Source organism: Sinohyriopsis cumingii, chromosome 19 (assembly GCF_028554795.1).
Source record: "Sinohyriopsis cumingii isolate HCF-2022 chromosome 19, ASM2855479v2, whole genome shotgun sequence".
NCBI classification, from domain to species: domain Eukaryota; kingdom Metazoa; phylum Mollusca; class Bivalvia; order Unionida; family Unionidae; genus Sinohyriopsis; species Sinohyriopsis cumingii.
The window spans coordinates 6,215,843-6,241,837 of record NC_142979.1 but is presented as its reverse complement, the minus strand read 5'-3'; the positions used below and the strand labels follow the sequence as shown (position 1 = coordinate 6,241,837).

Sequence of the window (25,995 nt, the reverse complement as noted above, 5' to 3'; positions counted from 1 at the left end):
TTGTGTCTTTGATTTCATATCTAGATCGATTAAATTGGAATTACTTATTTCTACCCTAGCATCCGAAGTGAAATCACTCTTATTGCTGTGTTCAGTTTTAATTTAAGCGGAGTTATTTAAACTATTTACCGAAAATACAAAGTGCTCATAATTAATTTCAGACTCAGTCACTATTTTGGGGATTATTATGAATTTATTCAAGGTCATTTTGGATTATATCATTATGATCTATCAAGAATGTTGGCACATTTGCACATTCGAAATTTTTGACATCAACACTTTGAAAATTGGAATTTATTTTGGGGAACCGCTGGAATTCATTCAGAAAATTCTATGCCTTTCTACTTGGTATAGAACTTATATGACTATTTGTGATTAAATTCATGATATTGTAAGTTCTTTGTGTTCTAGGGAAATAAAGTATTTGTTGAATTTTACAAAACTTGTTGTGTTTGCTCTTTTTTATATTTAGTTTAAGTTAGAGGACACGTAATAAAAAAGACACCAAAGTTTCCTTCCTCCTGCATGTATAGACTACGCACTTCACTCTGATTTTGTTGTGAGCTAGAATTCTAGCGGGTGGGGGTAGTCTAGTGAAAGATCATAAGTTAATTGAAAACGGTGCCCGGTGAGTAAACGATATACAAAGGAGTTGGCAGATGCTGCGGAATGAGACAATACTAAAGATCAGTGCTACGAATTAGGGGAGGTAACTATAAAAACAGGCAGACCAATTTTAGGGAAAGTCCTCTTCCCATTTTTCCTTTTAGAGTAGCTACTTGTCACCGATAGTTTTAGTAGCAGGCAGATGTATGTGACATGGGAAGGGCGAGTGAGGTTCGTGAAATGAAATTATGTTAGACCTATTAGTGATCGTAATTGGCTAGTGCGTTAGCGCGTGCAAGCGTGTGAGTTTGTGTGTAAGTGTGCGTGTTAGAACTTTGTAAGGAACAGGGATTCTTCAAACATTTTACATCGACGTCTGCCAGTCTAGTTGAGGAGGAGAGAATGTTGCATCAATTCAGGAATGCGAATATTTTTGAAGACTTTGTGTTTGATAGTATTTCGCCCCTGAAATATATTTGCAGAACTTTCGTTAAATAATTTCTTATCAATTATTATCTCTTTTGAAGGGCATCTGGCACTCCATATTCCGAATTCGGTTCTATTTAACAAAGTTCACACCTAGCCTCAAATATAAAAAACTAATGGTTTTCATATACTAAGTACTTTTGAGCTGAAGTCGACCAGTAGTTTCCTGCTTTTCTTTAATCGGTGAGTTTGGTGAAGATACACTTACAAGGCCAAGTGAAAGAAGGTGACGTTCATTTTCTTGAACGAAAATTTAAAGTAATCAGCAATTCAAGCTGCAGATGAGTGTTGATAAAACTGACGCCATTCTGATCACAACACAAGGACTTTCTCATTCACGTCCTTTACCTCGAACAAAAAATATCAGCAACACGAACATTAAATTCACACAATCAGTACGAAACCTAGGTGTCACTCTGGACAGTACTCTCACATTGTACCAACATATCATGAACATATGCAAGGCTGCATATATTGAGCTGAGACGCATCAGCTCAATTCGCAAATATCTTTCAGCTGATGCCACTAAAACACTTGTGTGTTCATTAGTACTTTCAAGACTGGACTATTGTAACTCAATTCTGTCTGGTTCATCTCAATATCTGCTGCAGAAACTTCAAAAAGTTCAAAACACAGCTGCTTGGATCATACTTAGAGTATCACGATCAGAGCACACCTCCCCGCTGCTCTGTACCCTACACTGGCTATCTATTCGATCCAGAATCAAACACAAAATTTGTTCTCTGTGCTACGTTTCACTGTCGGACTCTAGTCCAACATACCTATCCGACCTCACCCATGTGTACACACCAGCGAGATACTTACGCTCCTCTTCTGACAATCGTATACTCATTATTCCCACTATGAAAACAAAGTCATATGGACAGCGTTCTTTTGAATACCAGGGCCCAGCAACGTGGAATGAATTGCCCACTGAACTTAGACACAAAGACACAGTGATCACATTCAAGAGAGCTCTCAAAACTCACTTATTTCGATTGCAAGAACAAACTTAAAGACCTAATCATGTTTCCTACCTTAAATATTCTCAGCATTTGTTTATAATGTTTTCTAATTTCATGGTGTTTGTTTTTGTAATCATATCATTATGTTTTTTATCTTATAGGTGTTGTCTAATGTTGTAAAGCGCTTAGAGCTTCTTAAGATTAGGCGCTATATAAAGTCCTCGTTATTATTAATACTGCTTGTTCAAGTCAATTTGATTTAGGGTTCCAGACGTTTCTCACAGTATCATCTTTTCCGTAGGCTATGAGGATTCAGTACACAAGTGAATCGGTAATTTGCTAGATATAAGGAACAATATATAAGCGATAAGAAGAATAATCTTTATTGGACATGTTTTCATTAAATCACTGTTCTCATTAAATCACTGTTCTTATGAATCATTGTTCTTATGAAATCATTGTTCTTATGAAATCACTGTTCTCATTAAATCACTGTTCTTATGAATTCAATGTTCTTATGAAATCATTGTTCTTATGAAATCAGTGTTCTTATGAAATCATGAAATCATTGTTCTCATGAAATCATTGTTCTTTTGAAATCCATGTTCTTATGAAATCATGTAATAATTGTTCACATCAAATCATTCTTCTTAAGAAATCGTAGTTCTCATGAAATCATTGTTCGAATGAAATCATTGTTTTATTGAAATCATTGTTCTAGAAGGAGTCAGCTGACAGGAAAACTTAAAAGGTTAGACTTTGGTAGTTTTTGAACGTGAATAATGGTTTCAAGTAAAAATGTTTTCGTAATAATTTTTCTTTTATTATCAATAATGGCTTTTGCATAGCCACACCTGTCCAAGGACATACATGGAACACAACGGAGAAAAGATAAGCAAGCAAACGAAAAAGAGAGAAGAAAAGAAAAGATTAAACGCAGGAAAACAGTTTTTGGATGCAGAAGTTTAGTTTTAAAATTCAAAGATTCAAATAATGTGACAATCCGTATTAACATTTTGACAGAGAAATCAGTTTGATTCTATACATTATTACATTAATAACAGTCTAAAATCATAGTCAGGTCAAAGACGGTCTTTCATATCAACTGTTCTTTATTACAAAGTAGACCTAATAGAAGTTGGTTTGGCTTAAACAATATTTACTTCAGCAAAATGATAACAAGGAAATTATTATTGACACTCAGAAGAATAAAAACAGTATAAAGATTCATCTCTTCTAAAAATCAATTCTCTTATTCGGATGAGAGGAGAAGGTGTATCAATAGGAATTGTAACAGTAGTATAACAAGGAGACGGAGGAATAGGTGTTGAGCCTGGACTCGGATTAAGCACTTGGACCAGGGGGGCCACGAGGACCAGGAGAACCCGGAAGACCATCAGACCCAGGACGACCTCGTTCACCCCTTGGACCAGTAGAACCAGGGAAACCTTTAATGCCTTTAAAACCTTTGTCACCCTTTTGACCTAGAAGACATGGAATGTAAAATTATCATTGATGTTCTCATCATCTCATCCACAAAATCATCTCATCCTCAAAGTCATTATCAGCATGACTTAGCTGTAGATATATAACATGAAATTGGACAGAGAGTTAGAATGCACTCGAAGCAGGATGCCGATTGTGTTTGGATGTATCTATAATTCGGTCTAAGCAAGAATTGAAGCCGAGGCAAATAAATTTAGCGCTTAGCTTACTTTACAAGCCCAATGCATTTCTATTTAGAAATGCAATGAATATATCTTACACATTATACTTTTAAAATGATGGATTTTAGCGCTTAGATTACTTTACAAGCCCAATGCATTTCTATTTAGAAATGCAATTTCTATTTAGAAATGCAATGAATATATCTTACACATTATAGTTTTAAAATGATGGATTTTAGCGCTTGGATTACTTTACAAGCCCAATGCATTTCTATTTAGAAATGCAATTTCCATTTAGAAATGCAATGAATATATCTTACACATTATAGTTTTAAAATGATGGATTTTAGCGCTTAGCTTACTTTACAAGCCCAATGCATTTCTATTTAGAAATGCAATGAATATATCTTACATATTATAGTTTTAAAATGATGGATTTTAGCACTTAGCTTACTTTACAAGCCCAATGCATTTCTATTTAGAAATTCGATGCATGTTATCCATTAAAACTAGGATGATTTCAGATGGTACGTATGTCTCGAAACATAATGATTTTGTAAGAAGGGTATCTTTGTCTACGGTCAATTTTTATAATCATCGAAGGGATAATGTTTCAGTCAGTAATAATGCAAAGGAAGGTTTACCCCAAATTATGGCAGACACCTATTTTCAACGATGTAATTGTGACTGGAGCTGAAAATTTATATACGTATGTTTAACACGTTGAAATGACGGCTAAAGTGGAAGTCACGTGATTAGTCTCTTAGATGTAGAAGACTGAGAAGAGTTGGTTTGCTGTTCTGTGTCTTTGTAATTATTCGTGCTCATCACACATTTTCTCACCCATGCGACTGAGAAATGTAGCTGTTTTGCTAATCTTACCAGTTGTATCAGTCATGGTAACAAAAACATAGTAACTTAAGGTAAATCCATCTTTGAGAACACAACATACAAAAACATTTCGAGAGAGACAAAGATCTGAATACGATGTCAAGCTTTTTGGTAGTATGCTAGCTCGTTCCACACAGCATGGTTAATTGTATCCTATATGCAGGCCTAGCTCAATACATTTTCAGGTTAGCGTCATTAAATGTAGCTAAACCTACGCAACTAGTTTTAAATACTTCGTGTGAAACAAATTATATACTGTTAGCTGACCTGAAAAATGACTGCTACATATAGGATAAAATTCTCAATGCTGTGTGAAATGAACTATGACAGATGAATCTATTGATGACTCATGAATTAACATATAGCAATTATTAGATTTTAGCTTTTATCATGTTTGTTTTTACCGGGAATCTGTACACCGTACAAAAGCGAGATAACATTCTGATGAAGGTCAATCCATCCTAACTCATAAATCAATATTACAGATGAATGTCTCTAAAGTTGATGTCAACTTATTAACAGAGAAACATATTCATATACAATATACAGAACTTACCTGTTTGTCCTTGTACCGGATTTAAACTAAGAATTGACACCAGGAGGATAAGAACTAATGGTATCTTCATTTTTCTGCTGTTTCTATCTGCAAATAAAATCAAGGCTCTATTTTATATTGTTTCTAAAATATTAAATACTTCCTAAAGCCAAGTCTAATTGAAATATACTCTCATATGACTCTGAAGAATGTCGCGGAGCGAGAATCTGACCAAGGTTTGTACGAGCATTCACATTTGAATGTTATTGAATGTTATTCATATCACTTTTATCTGAGAAATAACTGTGAATTACACCATTTATACTGCAAATACCGTTAGCACATTTTACATATAACTGACAATTGTAAGCATATTAACAGTGTAATTTAAATATAGAATAGTTTTTTGAAAAGGCGGGAAATTGGTACCTCTTTCAAATATTCATCGAGTTAGTGTCAGTCTGATGATTTGCAATCTTTCACGCAGAAACCAAAACTTGTCTTACTCGTACATGTTTGGTGTGGCTGATCCCAACGATAGAAGTGTAAACAGTGTACTTTTCCAAAGTCTACGTGTTTTGTTGGGAATACTGACCAACATGTCAACCAATTAGTCACATTATCGAATTGTGATAAGCCTAATTTGGGATTTTACGATTGTGTGCAGAGACCTTTACAAGATCAATGTATGGCGCATATCTCACCGATTCACGCTCCGGATTCACGCTCCTACTCTATCAATTCTAATTTTAAACTATTATGACGAGCGTTGTTCTTCTTGCTCATAACTGTGTGAAACCGTTTTCATCGGATCATGGTCTAGTCCAATCATCAAATTCACTTTTTTTTTGTTCTGGTGGCGCCCATGTGTTACGGACAAAAATATTAGTGATTGCACTTACAGATGACGCGATTCCAAAAACGAGACTCACTTTCTCCTGGTTCAAAACATGCACTTTGTTCAGGTGGCTATTGGATCTTAATTTAATTTAAAACACTCTTTGAGAGAGGACAGGATTTTAGTTTGTAAACAAATGATATATTAGTGACAGTAGGGTAAAGGAAACAAGTGTTCTAAGCTTGATTTTGTCAACTCTAGTAAATTTTGGGAGCACCGTGTTCAGTTTCGTGTGCCTTGCTACCCTATTGGCATTTCCTTGAGGAACAGCGTAACAAATATCAATAGGGTGGAGGGGATATCCATGTTATCTCCTCTGTCCGATGGATGTATGCACTTGAATTGATTTCCCCGTTGTTAGTGACTGGTATATATTTAAGAAAAATATTTCACTATTCTTCATTGCAATTTAGGATATTTTGCTGCTTTAAACGATAAAGTAAAGTTTAGTTATTTCAAATTTTCTATGGCAGATAGCATGGCTGTCAGAGAGAGAGAGAGAGAGAGAGAGAGAGTGAGAGAGAGAGAGAGAGAAAAGAAACGTGTGGAGGGACATTGTGGGTGGGTTGTTTGCCAGTTCTTTTGACTTTGAACTGCAGCTAGGTTAATTTGTTGAGTTTAATAATATTTCTAGCCGGAGAAAATCAAGTCGATAAATTTCATTGTGTGGACACGCGTAACTTGTTGGCAAGCAACATAACATAAAACGAGATGTTTTGAGACATGCAGTAAAATAGTGAAATTGCAATTCCAATTTTGAATATACAAATACGTATTAGAAATTACACATGCATAAAGTGAAAGAGAGTCGTAATATAGCGCATTAAGTAGACCTACCTTGATTTCCTTTCAGCAGTCAATGGTTCAGCTTCGTGTTAACGGTGAGGTGAACTGCCCGGACCGTTAGGTTTTATACAGTATTACCATGTGACATCTGGCGAGCTGCCCTTAGTTCCTGAACTTTTGATACAGACGACGAACAAAATATGTCAGTAAAATTTATTGGATTCGTAGACTGTCCAATCAAAAATGAGGGTTATGACATGAGCAACACCTGGTAAAGTAGACGGACACCGATGCACGGCTGGTCACGAAATCAATATGTGACGCAAATGAAGAAATAATAAAACATGCCCATGGGATAAGACGACCACAACCTCAACTATACCACGCATGCTTCTGTTTCTACTATCACTTAATTTTAATTTTTAATAATGCATAACAACCTCTTGAATATATACAAAAGTTTTGAATTTAATATGTAATAGGGGACAGGATAGATTTGCATAAGTATGAAGCAATGATCAGAGAGTGAATTTTGATACCTCATTAAAGGGCACTAAATTGTTCAACGTAAATGTTACGTGACAACCTATTCAGTAGCTGATCTTCTTAATCATATAGCAGGTTGCAACCGGCTTAATACACACGATTTCATGACGTCATCGGTTTAGAAAAAACAAGCTGATACTGAATCTCTCTTTTTGGAACGGTTTCCGAATCTCCTGGAGTATGGAAATTCGATAGGCGGCAACCTGATTATTCTTGGAGATTTCAACTTTCACTTTGACTGTACCGAAAACCCAAACGTATCAAAACTACTAGATTCCATTAATGTTTTCAACCTCAAACACAACCATGTTTTCACAAACAACCCACCCATAAACAAGGTCACATTTTAGACTGGATTCTTCATAGATTCTTTATTGATAATATTCTACGGTCCTCCCTGGTGTCCCACGAACTTGCATCAGATCACCTCTGCATTATATGCCATCTTGACGTATCAGTCCCTAACCCTACACGTCTATTTGCTATATAGAGAAACCTACGTATGATAAATAGAACCAAACTAATGCATGACATCAAAGCAAACCTAACAACTTGCTTACCTCCTACAGCAAAAAAAAAACTCGATATCTGCCTGCGTTCATTCCTCGACAAACTTGCCCCAGCCACCAAATGCAGAGTATAAATTCACAAGTGTTTTCCATGGTATAGCAGTGTTAGGGACCAGCTTCGCACTGCTGAAAGAGACCGCCGTAAAGCTGGGAGGCTTTGGCTTTCAACCAGACTCACTATTCATAAGCAAATCTATAAAGCCGCTAAGAAGAACGTCACAAACATACTCCAAGCAGAGAAATCAGATCAATACAGTACTAAGATCATGGAAAGTTTCAGCAGCTAAGAGCTCTTCGAGATTACTAAGAAGCTAATGTCAAGGAACAAATGTACACCGCTTCCAACTACCTTCTCTCCAGCTGACCTTCCGGACCTGTTTGCAAATTTCTTCTGTGACAAAATACAAACCATCAGAATAAGCTTGACAACACAATTTCAATTTATTCGTCGTCGCCATACAGTTGGGATACAGAATTTCAGCGGCAACCATTATCAGCATTTGAACCTGTCTCAATGGATTTAGTACGTACAATCGTGATAAAAAGTGCACCAAAGTCATGTGAACTTGATCAAATTCCAACATCACTGCTGCTTGAGTGCTTAGATCAAGTATTGCATTCACTAACTCATGTTATTAATACCTCTCTCTCATTTGGGGAATTCCCATCATTTTTCGAAACTGTATTTGTAACTCTTCTGCTAAAGAAACCAACACTCGACCACAACGGTTTAAAGAACTACCGCTCAATTTCTAATCTCCCATTCATATAGTAAATCTTAGAAAAAGTTGTTCTATCCCAGCTTGTATCTCATCTAAATTCAAAGAGTCTTTTAGCAATATACAATCTGCATATCGCCCTTGCCACAGTACTGAAACTACTCTTCTAAAAGTAGTTAATGACATTCTCTCTGCTTTGGATAGCGGAAAGATTAGTCCTCACCCTACTTGATTTGTCTGCAGCATTTAACACAAGAGACCATGATATATTACTTCACCGTCTCCAGCATGTATTTGGCATTCATGATACTGTCTTGCTGTGGTTCAAGTTCTGCTTGGTCAACAGGACACAAATTGTGTCTGCAAATGGAATACACTCCAGCCCAGTTGATCTATGTTGTGGTGTTCCACAGGGCCTGTTGTTGGACCTGTTCTCTTCATTCTATACACATGGCCGCTCTCGAGTGTCATAGATTATCATCCAGTGTCTCACCATGTGATCAGAATGGCCGCAGTTTTATCATCATTCATCTGTAGCTTGTTACATGTCATCCATGATTTCACATCAGAAATGCACCTTTCTACACCTTGGATGGTAGTATCAACTTCAGTTGGGTGGCTAGATTTGTAAATTTGGATGTCGTCAACGTACAATTTGTGGAACACGGGATGATGATCTATGACACTTGAAAGCGGCTGTGTGTGTAGAATGAAGAGAACATGCCCAAAAAGAGACCGCTGTGGAACACCACAACATATATTAACTGGACTGGATTGTTTCCATTTGCAGACACAATTTGTGTTACGGGTCATTAACGTATTTTATTTCCATATAGCATTCGCCATTCATTGAAATTGTATTGACTGATATGAAGCTGTTTATTTCTTAACAGATAATGATGCACATTAAAATATTGCACACGTGTACAATATATATTGATAAATCACTCTAATCCTTCGTTTGAAACAGCGTGTATATATATATATATATATATATATATATATATATATATATATATATATATATATATATATATATATATATATATTGTATTCTTCATTTTGATGCTTGTCAGCTTGTCATTATAGTTTCAGTGTCATAAAAAATCGCGGGCACTTGTTTACTCTATAAAGCATGCATAGCGACCGTGTTTACGACTTAAAATAGTTTCATATTTAATGGACAAGAATTACTATGAAAATGTTTTTTTCTTATTTTATAATACTTTAGTATTAAAAAATTGGTAATGCTGATTAAATTGTACAATTATCCCCATATTGTATCACTGACTGTATAATATCAGTTCGGCACAATTCGATATGTTCAGGGTGCCGGACAAGCAATGATTGGCCAGAATTACGATACATGATTATTTTCTAAAGATTATAAATTGGATCGAAATTTGAAGTATCGCAGACGGCTCTAAGTAGCCATAGCATCCACCATTACATATCCCAGCAAAAATTGTACTCTCTCGTGAGGAAGTTATTATTAGAAATGCTCTAAAAGACAATGAAAAGCTATTAAATAGATATCATAAAAATTCAAGTCAAGGAATTTTATTTATGTTCTTTATTGTTAGTAAGAAAACTGATATGACATCTTTAGTACGAAAATAAGAGTAACGTAAATTTCATCAAATTAAATACACTGCTATTCATCCCGACTTCATGAAATTTGATAGTGCCATGCAAAATTCACTGCTATTTATCAAGATCTCATGAAATGTAATATTGTAACATACAAAATTCACTGCTATTCATCAAGGCCTCATGAAATGTAATACAATACCATGCAAAATTCACTGCTACTCATCCCGGCCTCATGAAATGTAAATACAGTGCAATACAAAAGTCACTGCTATTCATCCCGGCCTCATGAAATGTAATACAGTGCAATACAAAAGTCACTGTTATTCATCCCGGCCTCATGAAGTATAATACAGTGCAATAAAAAGTCACTGTTATTCATCCCTACCTTATGAAATATAATACAGTGCAACACTATTATTAGTGTAATACGCTACATGGAAATCTTGTGGAATAGCATGTGGACTGGCGAATGTGCCACTCTGATTCCTAAGTGATTAATTTGCATTTGTTTACAATATTTGATTGAAATGGCGCTGTTTATGGGTGTTTTACTAAGTTTTAATAAAACATGTCATATATAACAAATTTCTAGTTGTTGCAGTCTTTGCAGTAACTCTTGAGAGAGTTCAGAATTTTAATTTTTGTAGTCAGTGATGTGTATAGTCCGTGTGCCCGTGTTTTCTGTCAAAGTTCGTTCCACACAGCATCGCAAATTTTACATATCTGTAGCTCAGTAATTTTTTCAGGTCAGCGTCGTGAAATGTAGCTAACATTATTTAATTCGTTTCACACGAAGTAACTAAACTAAATAGTTACAGTAACCTACATTTATTGGCGCTGACCTGAAAATTTGCAGAGTTAGGAGTACATATAGAATAAAATTATTCATGCTGTGTGGAACGAACAATAGCTTTTATTATAATACCAAATATCTCGACTTTGTGTGCGTGTGTGTATCTTATATACTTTCTGTTGTGTATTCTCAAAGTTGAAGAGACGTTAAGTTGCTGTATATTTTTTGTGTGTGTTATATATATGTTGTTCTTGTTATTGTTTGATTTTAGAACAGCTCCATTAGGCACAGCAGAAAACAACAAGGGTGTCTTCTTTCCAAATGTAATCCCTGGCTGGTGGACACCATGATTGATACTACCTAACTGAGACAACCAGACTGTGATAAGGAAAGTAAGGTTAGGAAAACAGCTAGGTTTCTTCATCGCATGTGTGAGAATGTCAGGTATTATTATTATTATTATTATTATTATTATAAAATAGTGATAGTAGTAGTTTTAACAGTCTAAGAAATGTTATTATCAGTAATAGTAGCTTCGGTGGTGTAGTTGACGTTCTGGTATCCGTATCCCATGGGCATGTTTGTTAATTCTACATTACGTCAAGATTGATTTAATGACCAGCCGTGCATCTGTGTCCGTCTACTTTACCAGCCGTTGCTCATGTCATAACCCTCATTTTTGATTGGACAGTCAACGAATCCAATAAATTTTACTGACATATTTTATTCGTCGTCTGTATCAAAAGTTCTGGAACGAAGCACAGCTGGCCAGATGTCACATGGTCACACCAAATAAAACCTAACTATCCGACCAGTTTGCTTCATTGATGCCACGAAAGAAGCTGAACTGTTGATAGTGGAAGCGAAATCCAGTTAGGTCTACTAAGGGCAAACTAAAACTTTCTTTCACTTTATGCTTGTGTATGTTTTAATAAGTTTTGTTTATCTTCATTGTTGAAATTGCAATGTTACTATGTAATGCATGTCTCAAACCGTCGCGTCTTAAGTTATGTTGCTTGATATTAAATAACCCCACCACCACAAGAGATCGTTAATGGTAAAACCTGAACACCCTCTAATTTAAACCTCTTTCGGTCAATGGTGAAACTATCCGAATGTAAGCGACACTTCCTCTCCTGTATTTATACAGACGTCAAATTCGGGGAATGTTTTAGAATTTTCTCCAGTATGTCAGGAATTGAACTACTTGTGTCGGGCTGTTTTGAAAATTGAACTGTTCGTGATTACGACTGGCTTCAGTTGAAAATGAGCAGAAAAGTTTGTACTTGATGAGTTGGCTGGATCATATGAAAATGATTTCTTATAGTTATTAGTGAAAAGAACACTGTTCGTGAGATTAGTTTAACACTGGGTAGGTAGAGTAGGAGCGATCTGCGCCATGCAGTGGTCTTGTAAAGGTCTCTGCATACAATCGTAAGACTCCAAACTAGACTTAGCACAACTTGGTAATGTCACTAATTGGCTGTCAGGTTGGTCAGCATTCATAATAAAAACGTAGACTTAGAAGAAAAACTACACTGTTCATATTTTTATCTTTTAGAGCAACCAAATAAAATGTGAATATGTATTACGAGTTTTGCTTCTACGTGGAACTTTTCAAATCATCAGACTGTTACACTAACTCTATGAATATTTGAAAGAAGTATCAATTTCCCGCATTTTCAACAAATTATTCTATCTTTAAATTATTCGGTCAATATGCTTACGATTATCAATTGCGCGTAAAATATGCTAATGGAGTTTGCGGTATAAATGGCGTATTTATCAGATAGAAGAAATAAATCAAGGAAAAAGAAAATGAATAGCATTTGATTGCGAATTGACTTACAAACCTTTGCCAGAATAATGCTCGGTCTATAGCCTTCGGAGTCATGAGTCAGAGTCACACTCGGCGTATAGCCTTCGGAATCATACGAGTCAGAATCACGCTCGGCTTATATCCTTCGGAGTCATATGAGTCAGAATCACTCTTGGTCCATATCCTTCGGAGTCATATGAGTCAGAATCACGCTCGGCCTATTTCCTTCGGAATCATATGAATCAGAATCACGCTCGGTCTATATCCTTCGGAGTCATGAGTCAGAATCACGTTTGGCCTATAACCTTCGGAGTCATATGAGTCAGAATCACGCTTGGTCTATAGCCTTTGGAGTCACGAGTCAGAATCATGCTCGGCGTATAGCCTTCGGATTCGTATGAGTCAGAATTACGCTCGGTTTATAGCCTTCGGAGTCATATGAGAGAATATTTGAATGAAACTAGGTTTCTGGAAGTATTTAATATTTTATAAATTTTGTAAAACAAGGCGGTAGCTTTATTTCCAGACATAAAGTTGTCATGTTTCTCCTCCATATGTCAATACTTTGGTCACTTGCGGAAAAATAACGAGGTACCTTTTGTACGATGCTCTGTATTTCCGTCCGTCTGTCATTTGGCATATAAATTTTGTTCTCTTGTAATAGGTTGAAGTCACCTTTAGACACAAAACACAGGCACTAAGATAATTGCCAGTTAGGCTTTCATGAGTCGTACACATTATAGTAATTTGGATTCAGGTGAGATTCCATTGTTTGCGAGAGATAATGGGTGGTGAGCATAAACAATTAAAAAGACTTATAACCGCAAACCTTCTTTACTCAACCTTCTACATCTGAAGATTAATCATGTGACTTCCACATTTGCCTTCTCTTCAACTTGTTATCCCTAATCTGATAGATTTCTGTTCCAGTAAAAATTACATCCACTGAAAACATATGCCTTTGTATTGTTACTGACTGAAATAGCATCCCGTCAACATCTATAAAATATGAACGTAGATAAAAAGTCCCTTTAATGCAAACTAATAGTTTTCCTAGAGACATTTTAAATAATCTAAGTTTGATGTAAGAAACCTTCCCCATATAATTGTTAAGCAAAATTGACCCAGTTAATGCCACAGTGGAGAGAAATGCCATGGGGAATTATAACTGGCTTTTGTACCTAGGAGAAACCTGTAAATGGGTTATTCTTTTGAACTGTGTGTTTGGGGTATATTTTTAGACAAATAACATGCAGAGTGTTCTACCCAGCTAAAGTTAATTCTTCCTAATCACTGATCTTCTCCGTGCTCAGTATGCCATATCAATTATGTCTTCATTGCAGATCAATAATGTTTTCATTACATATTAATACTGTTTTTATTACATATCAATAATGTTTTAATTACATATCAATAATGTTTTAATTACATATCAATAATGTTGTCATTACATATCAATGTTTTCATTACATATAATAATGTTTTCATTACATATTAAAAATGTTTTCATTATATAACAATAATGTTTTCATTACATATTAATAATGTTTTCATTACATATTAATAGTTTTCATTATATATCAATAATGTTTTAATTACATATCAATAACGTTTTCATTATATAGAAACAATCTTTTCATTACATATCAATAATGTTTTTACATATCAATAATGTTTTCATTACATATCAGTACTGTTTTATTACATATTAATAATGTTTTCATTACATATCAATAATGTTTTAATTACATATCAATAACGTTTTCATTAAATATTAACAATGTTTTCATTACATATCAATACTGTTTTGATTACGTATCAATAATGTTTTCATTACATATCAATAATGCTTTCATTATATATCAATAATGTTTTCATTACATATTAATAATGTTTTCACTACATATTAATAGCTTTCATTATATATCAATAATGTTTTAATTACATATCAATAATGTTTTCATTACATATCAATACTGTTTTATTACATAATAATGTTTTCATTACATATCAGTAATGTTTTAATTACATATCAATAACCTTTTCATTATATATTAACAATGTTTTCATTACATATCAATAATGTTTTAATTACATATCAATAATGTTTTCATTATATATTAACAATGTTTTCATTACATTCAATAATATTTTAATTACATATCAATACTGTTTTAATTACATATCAATACTGTTTTTATTACATATTAATAATGTTTTCATTACATATCAATAATGTTTAATTAAATATCAATGACCTTTTCATTATATATTAACAATGTTTTCATTACATATCAATAATGTTTTAATTACATATCAATGATGTTTTCATTATATATTAACAATGTTTTCCTTACATATCAATAATGCTTGAGTTACATATCAATAATGTTTTAATTACATATCAATACTATTTTAATTACATATCAGTACTGTTTTCATTACATATTAATAATGTTTTCATTACATATCAATAATGTTTTAATTACATATCAATAAACGTTTTCATTATATATTAACAGTGTTTTCATTACATATCAATAATGTTTTAATTATTTATCAATACTGTTTTAATTACATATCAATACTGTTTTCATTACATATCATAACCGTTTTATTACATGTTAATAATGTTTTCATTACATATCAATAATATTTTCATAACATATCAATAATGTTTTCATTGCTGATGAAACAGCTTACATGTTATTGCAAAACAGTGGACTGACTCTTCCATCGCCAAGGTTTTGTTTCCAGTTGTTCTCGTCTAATAAGAAAACAATGCAAAAAGAAAGCAGATGAAAAACAAGCTAACATCTGATTAAGCCAGTTACTGAACTCGCCAAGATAAAATGGACAGTCGCCTTATGTCAGAAGCCTGTGATAAATAGGAAATCAAAATAAAATATATAGAAACGGTTGAGAATGATCATAAGAGATGAATTACGCGTTATTGTAAAAGTCCTCACAAAGCTGATAATGTCTGACAGACACTTACACTCAGTTTGTATTATTCACACAATTTGCGACTCTCCTTGGGGCTGTAGACTGGTGTGCAAACGCTTAGCCAATCAGAAGGCGCGTGACTCCTGATTTTTTGTCATCCAATGAGAACATCGCTACTGTGCAGAGTCACTGTAAATTTCGTATACCTATAAATACGACTCATAAAATAATTACTAGTATTATTAGTGATTTTAAAAAGAAATAATTTTGTAAAATAGTAAACTGGTGATGCCAGAGAAAGTGCGTTATTTTAAGCCCTGTGCGCCTGATATGTGCGATATGTGTGGCGCTTGATTTAGTGTGTACATGGATTTTACTGCTTCGAGACTTAATGCACATGACATTTGGAAGATGGTAAGACGTACTGGATCAAACTGGTAAGAAACAAACATATTCTTTATAAAATTGTTTATTATATTCGTCCAAAAGAGCTGTTCGTTCTTTCATTAGTTATCATCTGTGACAACTTGCTTGTATCTTGTTCCACCCACAGGGGAAGGTATCGTTGATTACAATTGACCTGTCATACATGTACTATATAATACATGTAATATATAATAACTAAGGTCTTGATTATTATATTCAAAACAATTCACATTGATGTCATTAGAGTTGGTAAACGAAGAACCGGTTCTCTCTCTCTTTCTCTCTCTCTCTCTCTCTCTCTCTCTCTCTCTCTCTCTCTCTCTCTCTCCATTTCCTTTTCAACTTGATTGCCGAGAGAGAATATGAATTTTATAGTATAAGAAGAATATTGTGCTTTTTCTTGTTTTTATATTCCAAGAAAGACCGAAAAAGAAAAAAAAAATTCTTGATGACCCAATATATCCCCTGACAGAAAATAAGGCTCTGTACATGACATACTCGTTGATAAACAAACTTGGTTACTATAGTCTGAATCCTGACTTGGTATCTCACAAGCAGGAGTGTTCCAAAATCAAGTGCTAATGAACTAGTCAGCTACAAGTAAGACCTAGTTATTCTCAAGACTATGCCGGTTGGAGGTCCTTGTCTCATAGCTGCTTTTCTAGCCGGATTGGTCTGAATATTAAGTGACAAAAACATACACTGACACTCTTCTACTTATTTCTGCCCTTCCTATCATTACTCTTCCGACTGTCCTATCACTTACGTATTGCTCCGGAAGCCTAGTGGTTAGGGCGTCCGCCTCAGATGCGGAAGGTCGTGGGTTTGATCCCCGCCCGAGTCATGCCAAAGACGTACAAAAATGGTACTACCAGCTGCCACATACAAATCTTAGTGACGTCATCCATACATATATGGCTCCCAAACTACCCGAGTTAAGATTTGTCAAACTTCGCACCTTCAAACAAGTCTGCTACTCCCCGTGCCACCGTTGTAATATATGCTTCAGTAGAAAACAGTGTTTTAGAGTAACAACAGTAGTACATACAAACTCAAATTTACCAGAAAAATGAGACAAAAACTCACTTTAACATTCCTAAAGGTTTTCTCATATTTATTATAATTTTGAATGGGGAGAGATTTTGTCTCGAAAGTAAAACTAATAAAATTTGGGGAAAATCATGATGATATTATAATAAAATTGCTTACTTGTTAGTAAAAAAATTGCCTATCAGATTTAGCTTGTGACCAGTTTTTAAAAAAATAAATGCATCCATCATAACTCATTTCACGAGAAGTGCAGACAATCATACACAAAAGACAAAATTACAGGAGAAGATTTTGATTTCAATTTATTATGATTCTTACAATTATCATGATTATCTTCAAAGGAACTAAAGTATATAGGTCAGACTGAGTTAAATATCAAGATTGTGTTAAAGGACTGTTGGAAATGGACTCTTACTTTCATACATAACAAATGATGTTTTTGAAGGATTTAATGTCATTTTTTAACACAAGATAGACTATACATGGCGGCCAGTATAACTGGTGGAGAAGTATCCTGAAAAACCTTAGGAAGAACCATCGACCCACGAGAAGCTGCTATCAAGCAATCTCAAGTACCAACGTTAGCCGAGCCTGAGACTCAAACCACGCAGACAGAGGTGAGATGGCAGTGATCAGGAACGATGAGTGTTTTAGACACTGGCCACTCGGGGCCCCTAAAACAAATATAAAGGACACTGATACATGTATGAAATGTATTATCAAGGTATTTGTAGTAAGAAAATCGGCTACAACAGCTCCTCATGGAACTTGAAATTCATTACAATATTCTGAATAGTGTTACTGAAGTAGGTGTCCACTGTCGGTTACATTGCCAGTACATGTTTAGTAGCTGACTGTTTAAAACAGAGGTTAGGTTGCCTCATCGAAAGAGTTTCTAAGGACTTTGATGAGAACATTACTAATTCAAAACATTATAATTAGTGTACTAGATTTTTTATGGCAAGTAACTTTTTGTCATTGAGAGATTCATTCTCATGAGAACTGGGAATTGTGTGTGATTTGGATTTTTTAACGTAGCTTTAACAATTTTTCAGTGATATTGCTAGAACTGGCAGTTTATGACTTTGACTCAAAACAGCATCATCAAAATGAGGTATGAGGAAACTGTTATTGTATCTGCTGTTTTTAGACCATGATTGCTTGTGTATAAAGCACATTAATAAAGCTGCAATATCGAAACTCAGACGGCATAGCGCTAGGAACGCTTTAAATTACAACCTCTGGGAAGACATATAATAAAATGTCCTTGAGATTTTGGAATTAATTGTCAAATGACTCTTAGTTTGGAAATCTGTTGAGAACCCTGCCTCTGTGTGTAAGGAGGGCATACCTTGTCAAAACTGTAGCATGACTGTTTCTATCTTGATATTCCTTATCAATGCTTTCTACAGAATCAAATGAATAGTGCATAGTTTTTATTACATATGCAGTATATAATGTGTTTTTATGATTAGCTTTATGTGAATCTTATATCGTGTTTATGAATTAAGTAGTTGTCCCATTAAAGGCCCCGTTAAGTGGTCAGTAAAGAATTGAATTTAAAAGCACTGGTTGCATTACTGTTTCCAAAATTAGAAATTAATGCTTGAATGATGGACTACTATATTATAAAGGTTGCTAACACTGTTACCCTAGCCTTACTGTGTAAGCTTTCGCCCCTGATAAGTATAGTGGGATTAGAGCTGGTAATTGTCTTACTTCCTAAACAAACTATGTCGGTGGCCTAGGATGAGGGAGATTGTGGGTTCGATCACCGGCCGGGTCATACGAAAGACAAAAATGATCCGAATCTGGCCAAACATTTGCTAAGGCCAGTGCTGTGTGACTGAATGGGACAAGATGCTACATGTCTGTAGCATAATGCCTATTGCTAGACATCACTATAAACTTTCTCACTGCAGGCATCATTGCGATATGACTGAAAATATTTTAAAGCTACATTAAAAATTGAAATCACACACACATTTCCTAAATAATATCTGCTGCATACATGTTCCATTGTCTAATTGCCATTATGCATTTTTACGTCTGGGAGTATATCCAGATAGAATCAAGTAGTTTAGTTTTTTTTTAAATGTTTGGACCACCAAGAGTTTTTAACCACTTTGTTAAAAGAAAATTTACACTTAGTTCACACATGTTAGGTATATCTCTGCTTTCGTAATTCTTCAATCTACTGAAATGATGGTCAACACATTTTGAAGAAAAAAATACCTGATTTTATCTGTCTATAAGTCTCAAAGGAGAAAAGCATCAGAGTAAATTGTGTATGATTAACACAGTTAGAATCAAATCTGAGCAGTTTTATCAATATGGACTGTATGAGAGAGATTCTTGAAAACGTGTCCTTGTTGTTGACTGCTGATATGTTATGCTATAGATCAGTGATTGTTCAGGCCGTACATGGACCCTCCACCAGTATCTATCAGGGGTGATGACCTACATTGTATGACTGACTGGTACCCTAGTATGTATCAGGGGTGATGCCCTACATTATATAACTGACTTTTACCCTAATAGCAGGTTCTTATATTGCGTCTATCTTCTGTTGCATAGCAAAAACGTGAATGTGCTGTTGATGCAACCAAATACTGATTATCCTGACTCACTGGAAGATATCTACACTGGGCTTGATAAATGGTCCTATAAATAATGAAATGATGTAAAGCACAGAGTTTAGGTATAAATGACATTCAGCTTGAATAAATGGCATTCCTGTTAATTGGTTTAAATGTAATCACATTGATTTTAATTACCTCATTGTACATATTGATAATTTTTTCTTCCCACTGCAATCCAATATTTCTCATTATTGTTAAAAATAGCTGGAAGGATGATGTCATTGTGCTATCAAAAGTCTGTCTGATTATTCTGCAGTTTTGTTTCACCCATTCATATGTCCTTTTGCTGACATTTAACCCAGATATGTATCATAAATAGACAGAGTGTCATGCACAGCGAAACATTTTCCGTCTGATGTATTTTACGTATCCATATGTAGTTTTTAGCTTCTTGATATATGATGATAACACTATATGCAAATATACATTATAGGTCGCCATTTTCACATATTTGATAGTTCCCAATTTTAAAGGTCAGATCATAGCAAGATATAAGATATATGCTCTTTAGATAAGTAACAGAAAAGAGTGAAAAGCAATAAGCTTTGCAAAATTCAACAAATAATTCATTTCCCTAGAATGCAATTTGAAAATATAATTAAAAGGAACTTACGGTATTATGAATTAAATCCCAAATAATCCTAGAATTACAAATACAAGTCCTAATCATTTAAATGACTGAATAAGTTAAATCCAAAAACTGAGGGTGTTGCTGTGCCTGTATTAGCTTGTAGAGTGTTTACGTTCCAACAGTCTTTTGTTGAATCACAGTAGTATAATTCCAGGTTTGAATTCAGTATGTATTCCAGTGAATGTCTCTATCCAAGACTTTTGTCAGAACACTTTTGTATTTCCAGAGAAAATAATCACTTGAATTAAAATATTGGAAGAAAAAGATTCCAGCCCGGAATAAAATACTGAACACAACTTATAATACAACTTGAAAGTGCTAGATCTTAAAGCATGACTGAGAAATCCTCACGAGATTAAATAATACTCTACTTGACCTCGAGCCACTATTCGCATTTTCTAAAATAAAACCTCATACCTAATTGACAATAACCTTCTAGAATGCTCCTGATGCTTACAAAATAATTTTTTGTTATTATTAGAAAGCAGAACCTGGACTATGTGGATTCAACTAAAGGAATTTCAAACCTAGACCCAGACCCAAACAAACATATTTACTTCTTCTGTTAATAATGATCCTGATATTAAGCCTATACACATAGAGAATATTTTAGCTATGTTTTATTCGTTAACAAAATAAAATTTAAAAGATATCAGTTCAGGTCAAGCAGAAGATGAACTCAGTTTTGGACAAGGTCAAGTCCGTCATACAATGTTACATTACAATAGCCTGTAATGAAATGAAACATTTTAAAAAAAAAACTAACAAGCATTGCAAATTAAAATTACATAACAGCAGAATTTTGTGAAGATAATATATTAAACTTCTTGCCCCTGGAGTTTAGCACTTGAAATAAATTGATGTACAATGCTTAAAAAACCCCAGATGTAAACACTAAGGCTGTGAATTCCTTTCTTGATGTTTACCACAAAGAACTAATTGCAAGAACCCGTGATAAACTGTATTGGAAGACGAGCTCATGTATTAAAGATATCCGCTTAGTAACATCTACAAGTTGAAATATCACGATTATAACATGCTATTTAAATGTATCATAGCAGATTGCTTGGACCTTTTGTTGTTCAAAATAATTACATTTCAGAACATTATAGAACCATCAGAAATATATTTATTACATACTACAAGCTTTCACATGAAAATAAAGATATAATTGCTAATAATAGCATCTGTACTTTCACGATTGTTTAACAAAAGTATTGGTGATGACTATGTCTCACAATATCAAACTGAGTTCATTTTTATGTCAAAACTAATTGTACCAGTATATCTAAATCATATTTAGTTAATGGAGCATTATTCCATTTTTGATTTGATATTTTGCTAGAGATGATAACAATTAAATCTGTTTTCTTTTTTTTAGCTGGCTACAACCCATAAACTTTATGGCTGTGATACTGAGGTTAAAACATTTACATTTACTGTACTTGTAGATGATATCCACTGGAAGCTGTTGCTGTTAAAACAAATTAATAGTATGTTACAACAATAATATATTTGTCAGTGTGCACGCAAGACCCTAATGTTCATGTTTCCTATTGTCAGTACTGGTTTCTTTACATTGCTTAGAGTTGTTCCATTTAAACATACATGGTACCCAGGGAAGGCAGTGTTATAAAAATATATGCCACGGTACTTTGATTTCACAGAGTTCATATTAAAATGATAAGAAATATGCGCCTTCCCTGGGTTCCATGTATATTTTAATGGAACAACTCGTACATGGTAAACAGTTGAACAATTCCTATTTCCAATGGTTTCAATGTTTGGGGAATGTAAGATCTGAAAGTAAAAGGGAATATTTTGTTTTAGGTAAAAACTGAAAGTCAAAAGTGAAAGCAAAAGTGAAAGAAAATGATTAGAATGCCATGGTCTATGGAGGAGAAGACAGCTGTAGAAAGATAACTGGGACAATTTATAAGAACTGATTCACTACCAGGAAAAGAACATGTGAAGAGGCAAAAAAGAAGGAACCTATTATGGCAAGGTGTCCATGGGGCCAGATTAATGGGACATTGTATATCTTAAATGAAATTTTATTGCTCCAACCTAAGTTTGTCTGAATATTCTGAAGGCAAAACTTATTAAACATCTTTCTGATGAATCTGTTTATGCAACTGTTCTGTTTGTCAGATGTTTAAAATGTTAATCGATGAGATTATGTTACATCCATATTCTTGACTTGTATTATGCACCTGTTTTAAGTATGTTGAAAGGTCTGCTGCCCACGTCTCATTTTTATCATTCTTTTGGACTTAGGGAAAAAATCTAATTGGAATTATAGCGCAGATAACTTAAACTTTGTTTGCTTCTTTCTCTGAATATGTAAAGATTAAATTATTTGAAATACTCAAATACATTTACACTTTACAAAGGAAATTGCCTTGCTTCTCGATGTCCCTTCCAAAAAAAATTGACAGTTTGACGTTTCGTCGAGTTTGGAAGGAAGTACCTTATCTGATTATAATAGAGATTGTCCATGCAGACAGTAATGATAAATAAGATGATGTTTTCATGTAACAATGCAGCAGTATCGCATATGTCTTCCCGTGATGCAATTGTTAGATGGAAGTTGATGTCCTTTCGTTCATCTGTCAACACCCTTTGATTACCCTCAATGGTACATTTGTTTTTACTTTCTTTCACTTTAATATATTGTAACCAAAATTGTGAATGTTGTTCATGAGTGGGCTCAATATGCAGGCTGTGGCCAGCTTCTTGTATTTATTCAATAATGACATACATATTGACTGAAATGACTTTATTTGGGTTGCATCTTTTATATCAAACATTTTTGTGGAGATGAACATTTACTGTAGGCAGTGAAATATGTATCATATTTATACATCCTTACCTGGTTCAATTAAATTATGACGCAATTTAACCATTTAATGTTTTTCTTTTTTCTTCTCAACTTTCTACTGTTATTTACTTTTAATTCTTTGGTTTCAAACAGTATTGGGTAGGTGGCCATAGCAGCTCAGTAGGTGGATCACTGCGTTTCGTAATCCAATGGACATGAGTTCACTACACTGGAGAGGAAAAACAAAGCCTGACTTTACATTCTGAATAGGAACACTCTGGCCAGATTATTTCTCAGATACAGGCAATGTACCTGATAATACAGGACTCTGAGAAGCACATGTGTCCCTTAATATTTTAATCTGGATAGGTTTGGTAGAATTGCCCACATGTGATATAGAACTTTTCAACATAAATAACGTATAAGTCTCAATAATAAAATCAGACCGATTTGTTTTATCCAACAAATTTATTGTTGTCAGTACAGGACTGTGATAATTGGCCACTTAAAATAGGAGCGTTTGGAAAGTCTTTCTTTATTATGTTGCTTATTTTTCATTCTTTAACAATCAGAATAGCATGCACAATCTTGTTGCAATATAGGTCTATCCAGTTTCTATTTTGAAATTCCTAACCTGTGTTGATATATGTCAGGTACCATCTCATCACCTTCAATATACATTCCTTAACCACATCATAATTAATACTTTGTTGCAATGACAATAAAGTGTAGATTTTATTAGTTTTGCCAATAAGTACACTTTGTACAAATATATTTCAATGCTCTCTTGGCCAAATTGATCTACTTCCTTTTCTCTAACAATGGATACTAACCTATTATTTACGATAGCATCATAACATAATCGTGCATGTAAAGAGAGGGTCGCTTTTCACTTTTCAGTTCTAATTTTTTAATCTAAATTGCAATTCCCCATTTTCCTTTTCTCTCTGTATTTTCATCTCTTCTTTTCTATTTCCATTTGCCTATAGACCACTCCGTTGGCCTAGTGGCTAGATAAATCAGTCCTGGATGAGGGAGGTTGCTAGTTAGAACCCTGGCCGAGTCATACCAAAAACATAAAAATGGTACAGCTTCCGCGCTAGGTGCTCAGCATTAAGAATTTAATGTTGGCACTTGTTATCCTGCTGTTAGAATAATGTGTCTTGGTAGGACAGCAGCATGATACCCCATTGCTAGACATCACTCTATACTGCCACGCTGCCGACATTGTAGTGATATGACTGAAAAATTGTTAAAGCTATGATAAATATCAAAATCGCACACACACACACACACACACACACACACACACACTCCATTTGCATATCCTCTCTATCATTCTCTCTCTCTTTCTCTTTCCTCTTTTTGAAATTGAGGTTGTCTTTCTCTTCTTCAAATGAATTCCTGTAGTGACACAAACAAATTCCAAAATTGAACTTGATATGTCAATAGCCTCGAATGTACTAATGTGCCAACAGTCTTCGTGTATCGGGGTGATATAATCCAAAATGTCTTAAATCAATTCAGTATATTTCGAAAATTCTGATTTAGTCTCAGAAGTAAGAATGAGTACCTTGAAATTCCTGTGAATAATGTAAAGAAATTAATCCTCTGAAATAGTAACTGAAATGCAACCTAAACTGAGTCCCCAGAAACTGATGTTACGACATACAATAAAAACGTTCTGTTACTTCTCCCATTGTAAACAAAACCCCAATATTTAATAACAGAACCAGGATGAAGGTTATTTTGAGAATATTTTAAGTTTTAAACAAGGTCAGGTGTCTTACTATAACTTCAGTTAAGAACATGTAATGCAGCACGTACACTTGGAATTCCCAAGAGAAACACCAGGGTCCTAAATTCAAACTCCAGTAAACGTTTGTCTCAAGTAATATTGATTTTAATATATAATCTAAAATCATAGATAAATGTTAGTTGTCTCAAGTAATATTGATTTTAATATATAATCTAAAATCATAGATAAATGTTAGTTATATATTATATTGTTTACACAAAAATACGAATTTTGTCCGGTAGGTATTAAACTCAATTACTGACCAAAGTCAATATCACAATTTAGAGATACGTAACAAATAATCATAAAAGGCCAACAAATACAAATTAAATATACATCACAAGCATTTTTACATGTGTTTAAAGTTGCGTTTTTATATGTCAGCGGTATCTAGCGTCTTGGCTACTTGCCACATTTGTACTGAGAGAGAAAAAATCCTTGCATTGTACGACCTATATAATACGTACAAGGACAAACCACCACCATTTTTGTTTTTATTGCAAACTACCGCTGTAACAATGGATCTTTAGAGAACAGTGAAAAGGAACCTGAAGTTTACAGCATTATGGGGTTCCCCTGCTACCATTGGTCTAAAAATGTATTTCATGCTGAAATAGAGTATGTCTTTAAACAATGAGAACTGAGAAAGTGAATGGAAATTTACAACTGTACAGAACTCCGCTCCCATCCTTAGTCCAAAAATGATTGGTGCATAATTTAGAACAAAGAGGATGGGAATCCATATCTTTTGTCATATTCTTGTCAGGTAATGCCTTATTTCCGCGGTGGTATTTTACAATAAAATGCA

The 25,995-nt window shown here is 34.3% G+C and overlaps 1 long non-coding RNA gene across 1 annotated transcript; it reads right to left on the bottom strand.

The window, feature by feature from the left end:
* Window positions 1–3,001: 3,001 nt before the first annotated feature.
* On the bottom strand, window positions 3,002–5,252 carry LOC149775093 (uncharacterized). Its single transcript, XR_016416473.1, has 2 exons — window positions 5,172–5,252; window positions 3,002–3,541 (listed from the first exon to the last, which is right to left on the bottom strand). It is a non-coding gene; the product is annotated as an uncharacterized LOC149775093 (long non-coding RNA).
* Window positions 5,253–25,995: the final 20,743 nt, after the last annotated feature.